The sequence below is a fragment of the Ailuropoda melanoleuca genome, chromosome 2 (assembly GCF_002007445.2).
Source record: "Ailuropoda melanoleuca isolate Jingjing chromosome 2, ASM200744v2, whole genome shotgun sequence".
NCBI classification, from domain to species: Eukaryota; Metazoa; Chordata; class Mammalia; order Carnivora; family Ursidae; genus Ailuropoda; species Ailuropoda melanoleuca.
This window is the reverse complement of record NC_048219.1, coordinates 27,198,160-27,204,930: the sequence shown is the minus strand read 5'-3', so window position 1 is coordinate 27,204,930 and position 6,771 is coordinate 27,198,160. Positions and strand designations below refer to the sequence as shown.

General features: G+C 38.3%; 1 pseudogene; it reads right to left on the bottom strand.

The window, feature by feature from the left end:
* Window positions 1-2,293: 2,293 nt before the first annotated feature.
* LOC117800050 lies at window positions 2,294-6,689 on the bottom strand (annotated as a pseudogene).
* Between the last annotated feature and the right edge of the window lie 82 nt (window positions 6,690-6,771).

Here is a 6,771-nt window from a genome sequence, read left to right as displayed (position 1 = left end):
CAACACTTCCCTCGTGATTAGTGCTGTTGGACATTTTCTCATGTGCTTACTGGCTATTTCTGTATCTCCTTTGGAAAAACATCTATTCAAGTCTTTTGCTCATTTTTGAATTAGGTTGTTTTTTGTTATTGAGTTATAGTTATTTATATATTGTGGACACAAATCCCTTAGCAGATATATGACTTGCAAACATTTTCTCCTTTTTTTTTTTTTAAGATTTTATTTATTCATTTGAGAGAGAGAGCTCAAGAGAGCACAAGCCAGGGGGAGGGGCAGAGGGAGAGGAAGAAGCAGGCTCCCACTGAGCAGGTAGCCCTATGCGGGGCTCCATCCCAAGACCCTAGGGGCACGACCTAAGCCAATGGCAGACACTTAACCGACTAAGCCACCCGGTGCCCCTGTTTTCTCCTATTCTGTGAGTTGCTTTTTCACCCTTGAAGTTCTTTAAAGCACAAAAGTTAAAATTTTTATGTAGTCCAATTTATCTTTTTGTTGTTGTTATTGTTATCTGTGCTTTTGATGTCATATCCAAGCAATTATTGCCAAATTCAATGTCATGAAGCCTCCTCCTGTTTTCTTTTCAGAATTTCATAGTTTTCGTCTTAGCTCAGGTCTTTGATCCATTTTGAGTTAATTTTTGTCTATTGTGTAAGGTAAGGGTCTACTTTCATTCTTTTGCATATGGATATCCCGTTTTTCCAGTACCGTTTGCTGAAAAGACCATCCTTTCCACATTGAATGGTCTCTGTACCCTTGTCAAAAAATCATTTGACCACACATGTAAGGATTTATATCTGGGCTCTCTATCCTCTTCCATCAGTCTATATGCCTGTCTTTACGCCAGTACATTGTTTTGCTTGCTGTAGCAAGTTTAGAAATTAGGAAGTGAGTCCTCCAACTTTGTTCTTCAACTGTTTTGGGTATTTAGGGCCCCTTAAGATTCTCTATAAATTTTGGGATGGGTTTTTCGATTTTTGCAAAAGATCTTATTGGAGTTTTGGTAGCGATTGCATTGAATCTGCAGGTGTTTGTTTGTTTTGTATTTACATCTTAAAATAGTAAGTCTTCTGACCCAGGAATATGGGATGTCATTGCATTAATTTATATCTTAATTTGTTTCAGCATGTTTTGTAGTTTTCAATGTATAAGTATTTTTTTAAAGATTTATTTTTGGAGAGAGAGTGGGGAGAGGAGCAGAGGAAGAGGCAGAGGGAGAGAACTCTCAAACAGACTTCCTGCTGAGTGGGCAGCCTGATGTGGGTCTCAATCCCAGGACCCCGAGATCATGATCTGAGCTGAAATCAAGAGCCAGACGCTCAATCGACTGAGCCACCCAGGTGCCCCTCAGTGTAGAAGTCTTTTGCCTCCTTGGTTAGTTTTGTTTCTAACTATATTATTCTTTTTGATGCTGTTATAAATGGAGTTGTTTTCTTAATTTCCTTTTTGGATTGTTCATTGTTAGTATATAGAAATACAACTGATATTTGTATGTTGGCTTTTTATCCTGCAACTTTGCCAAATTTATTAGTTCTAACTTTTTTTGTAGACTTGTTTTTGTTTTTTAAGTTTATTTTTAAAGATTTATTTGTTTGAGAGAGAGAACGAGCAGGAGGAGGTGCAGAGGGAGAGGGAGGAGAGGGAGAGAAGCAGATTTCCTGCTGCTCGTGGAGTCAACACAGGGCTCAATTTCACACCCCTGAGATCATGACCTGAGCCAAAATCAAGAGTCGGTTGCTTAACCTACTGAACTTAATTACCATTATTTTTAAAAATGATCTCTACACAACACGAGGATAGAACTCATGACCCTGAGATCGAGTCACATGCTCTTCCAGCTGAGCCAGCCATGAACCCTTAGACGTATTTTTTGATTTTTAAACAGAAAAAGTGTGTCTGCAGGATAAATTCATCACCACCTTATTCAAGTTTACAGAGTATTTTTGACAAGGTATGCCTAAAAGGTGGCAAAATTTTCAGAAGAAACACCAGTGTCAAGGAGATCAACATGTTAAACCTAAGAATTTTTGCCCAAACACTTCCAACTAAAGATCCTGTCCCAGGTATGTAATATATCTAATTATTAAGTTTATAAATTCCTGAATATACAAAAAATTATAAATCCTACTTTAAAAAAGCTTCAAACTTACTTTTTTTTTTTTTTAAAAAGATTTTATTTATTTGACAGAGAGAGACAGCCAGCGAGAGAGGGAACACAAGCAGGGGGAGTGGGAGAGGAAGAAGCAGGCTCTTAGCAGAGGAGCCTGATGTGGGGCTCGATCCCATAACGCCGGGATCACGCCCTGAGCTGAAGGCAGACGCTTAAGGATTGCGCCACCCAGGAGCCCCCAAACTTCTTAAATAAGTCTTAAGATAGGTTTGACTTTTAGGCTAATATTGAGTGATACTTGAGTATATATGAGGTTATCTGTCTGTAGGCCACATACACATAATTTTCATTTCAATAAACATTTGTTGAATGGTGTGGAGTGATGTTTAGACTCTAGAATTTGACAGATCTAGATTGGAATCCTTGTTCTTCCACCAGTTTTATAACTTTTGGCACCTTCCACAAACCATTTTTTCTTCCTCTTTAAAGTAGGACTGGGGCATCTGGCTGGCTTACTTGGTAGAGCATACAACTTTTTTTTTTTTAACACAATCTCAAGATTTTATTATCTTCATAATAAAACAAAATATAGAGCTTAGAACTGGATCACTTGGCCCTTTCTCTTATCTTCTCCCAGTGCAAAATGCTTGCATCTCCTAATAGCCAGCATTTTCTTAAATCTGCAACTGGGCTCAACACGTTCAAGCCCCAGCACAATCTTCTTCGTAGTTCTAGCCTTTTTATGGAAAATTGGCTTAGTCTGCCCACCATAGCCACTCTGCTTCCCGTCATATAATGCGGCTTTCCCTGGGAATAAAGAGAATTTGTGTTTCCCGTACTGTGTCACTTTGTGGGGTTAGTGCTTGCCACACTTCTTGGAGAAAGTCTTGCAGGTTTTAGGAACGTTCACCATGCTTGCAAGAGTGCTATCGGCACAGAAAGTAGAGCATGCAACTCTTGATCTCGGATCATGTGTTCAAGCCCCACGTTGGGTGTAGAATTTACTTAAAAAGTAAGTAAAAATAAAAAAATAGAAGTAGTATAGAATATCTGTCCCACTGGACTGTTTGAGAGTTCAAGGAGATAACTTTGTATCTAACAGTTAAATATTCACTGTGTATTAGTTATTATGATGAGTAGACTACATGTTGGTATCTATGCTAGATGTTGGGGATAAAGGATGTATGACACCCCATCTGCTCTCAAGGTGCTCACGATCTAGATGGGCAAAGTATAAAAAAAATCAAAATAATCTTAATATTGTACTATAGTAAAAACGTGTAAAGAAATGGAAGCTTGAAACAGAATGGCATGTTGGAGATAAATGTTTAAGGCTGTGACATGCTCAGATATGAAATTTAGGTAGTTTGTCTCGTGTGTAGAGGATGAACTGAAGGGAGTGACTCATAAGCAAGACCAATGGGGAGGCTATGATAATCCAGGCAAACTCTTATGTGGCAGAGCAATAAAGGCTGAACTGGAGGGTAGCAGTGTAGAATGAGCCTTGCTGTGCCTAGAACCATGAACTTTCTGCCGTGGCTTGGGAGATAACACACTTGAATCATCTTTCATTCTCACATTAACCATGTAAGGGGTTCTAAGGAACCCTGTTTGACCATTTTATAGGCACCATTTTACAGGCGAGGAAACAGGTACAGAGAGCAAGGCCATCACTGCACTATTACAGGGGCTCCTTGGAACACAACAAATATGAATGATGGCCCCTGAAATTGTGCACTGCAGCAACCATATTGGAAAGGTTATAGCACAGTAGGTAATGGAACTGACCTCTATCTAAAAACCTGTGCATTTCCTACTATACCATACTATGTCTAATCATGACATCATTTATGGATATATAGCAAAGTTAAGTTAAGCACTGAATTACAGCAAAGAAACAAATCAAACACAGCCCAGTATGGGTCTTCACAAGAACCTGGTATGCATATTAAAATTAATGTAATGGAATCCCATAATACTAATTACTTCGCAACAAATCAAAGTGCTTGATGTATTCTTTTTTCTTTTTAAGATTTTATTTGTCAGAGAGAAAGAGAGAGCACAAGCAGGGGGAGCAGCAGGCGGAAGGAGAAGCAGGCTCCTTGCTGAGCAAGGAGCCCAATGTGGGACTTAATCCCAGGTCCCTGGGATCATGACCTGAGCCGAAGGCTGACACTTAACCGACTGAGCCACCCAGGCATCCCAATTCTTAAACCATTACTTAATAGGGAAAGTAGGATAAAACAAGTATAGGGTCCCAATTATTTACTTTGGGCTTCCCCAAGACAGATAAATGAGGACCTTCACGTGAATGGAAAGAACTAATCACAAAAACTAAGACCATCAATCAATTTTGTACAGACATTTCTTGAATTATCCCCAAATTTTAAGATGAATTTTACCAGAAAATGCTTATTCTATAGTTATCTTGGCAATAAATACATGATCTTCATAGAAAGTACACATTTAGTTACCATGTCATATATTAAAAAGCTGTGTAATTAATATTTATGCCAAGAACACTATTTACAAAAGTTTCATCCATACTCTTATCCATGCCTGCTCACCGAAGGCAGGAACATTTGTATTGGGTCAAGATATGCTTTCTCCAGGAAAGGGGAAGGTATGAAAACACAAAACAAAAAAGAATACTGGCTTATTGCACCCAAGGGAGGTCAGCCATTAAGAGTTGTTGTTGATAGGATAAAAGAAAATATTGACCAGAGCTCCTCTGGGTGAGTAGTTAAGATGTGATCAAAAAGGAAAAAGAGGAAACAGTATATACATGCAAAAAAGTTTTATGGATCTTGATAAAAACAGATATTTCTGAAAATATATAAAATCAGTTCCTCGAAAATTTTCAGAAATGAGACTCACCGAACTACAGGAGCAGAAAAAATGTTAAGCTTTAGAAACATCTCACTTGTCTGATGATGAACTTCAGAGTAGTTAGGTGACCTGCCCAGGTCACATAGTTAATGCCAAAGCCGGGACTAGGCCCCAGGTTTCCTGACTTCCAGATGAGTGCTCTTTTTTTCATTTGCTATACTATGTCCTTAATCACTTGGAAGTCTCCATAACTCTCTGTCCCACAATGTGCCCACTGGGGACAGTCAGAGGAAAAGAATTCTGGATTATGTAGACCATTTAGAGCTACTAACCTAACAATGGATGAAACATTATTTCAAATAATGACTGGGCTGAAATTCGTCTGGGGTTGGGGAGTAGAGAAGAAATACAAAAGAAGGAAATTCTGTCGACAATAATAAGAGAAGCACAAGAGGAAATATTATCCTCTTTTGTTATTTTATTACTGTTACTTTATTTTGTAGTTAAGTCCATATATTATATAAAACAGAACAGGAAAAATGAACAAATTTATAAAATAAATTGAAGTGTCTCGATGAAAAAAATACAAGAGCTTTGCCTTCTTGTCTATAGATCTCTTGATATGTTGTTGGTCTTGCACTTTAGATATCAAATAAAGATATCTAGCTTGAAACAAAAGTAGATATGCTGCAAGGTTAAGCCATAGTTAGTTTGCTGGTGGGCCAGGAAATGATGGATATTCTAAATCTTATCCTTAAATACTGGCTATAACAAATGCTGACATAGCAAAATGCAAGCTTTTATCATCAGAGAGCAAGAGGGAAACTTGAATTAATGAATGCAACTTACCTCCAAGTCCTCTGAAAGGAGGTGAAAAAAATAAATACTGTATTTTACCAGTGTTCCCCCAAAAGCATTACTCTAAGCATGCAGGAGGATGCTGTGAGCAGCTACAACAGTAAGATCCAATCCAGAGATAGATTCAAGACCAAGAGTGGGAGAGTGGTTGAAGATATCCTCCTGGGGCCAGTACCACTTCATAGAATGACCCTTTGTGCTGGGGAATGAGTCAATGGCCTATCTTTTTCTGACTCAAAAGGACATTCCTAATTTAACCTTGCTGAAAACAGGCATTTTTGCACCTGCTATTAAGAACAGCTAGTATACAGGATAAGGCTGGCATAAAATTACTTAGCAAGCACATGCTAGCTATTCCAGTTTGAAATCTACCAAACTATAAAATCAAGGGGGAAATAAAAAGTTGAAGATGGAGCTGTTGTTCCTTAAGAGGGAAAAATGTCTTACCAAAGAGGGATTAGGCACTCGCTTAACTCTAAATGGAGAACATCCTTCTCAGGCTAGGTAGAAGATGAGGAAGAGCATTACCAAAGGCTGACCAGGCCACTGGGAGACCAAAAGGAGAGGGAAAAAGGCATTTAGGAAGAAAGCTGGAAGAAAATCTTCTGGGTTTGACTAGGTAAGTGAATCTAAGGCAAATGCACCAAAGATATGTTACCCACTATGCCAACATAGAGCTGCTGGCAAAGTATCTCAAGACATTTTAAACCCAGAGAAATGTATAAAAAATATGTTAACAAAGCAAATTAAAACCAAACTTCCAAAGGTAAAATCTCCTCAGATCTGAAATCCAAGACACTCACTTTTCATTAATTCTGTGCATTATTAGAAAAAAATAAAAAGTAACAAATGTAAAGATTTGTTTTATTTTCTACTGGGGGAAGGAGGAGGATAAATAGAATTGTTTTCCAATTTGCTCTCCACTGTATACACACATACCCACACGCATACATACACATACACACACCAAAAATACC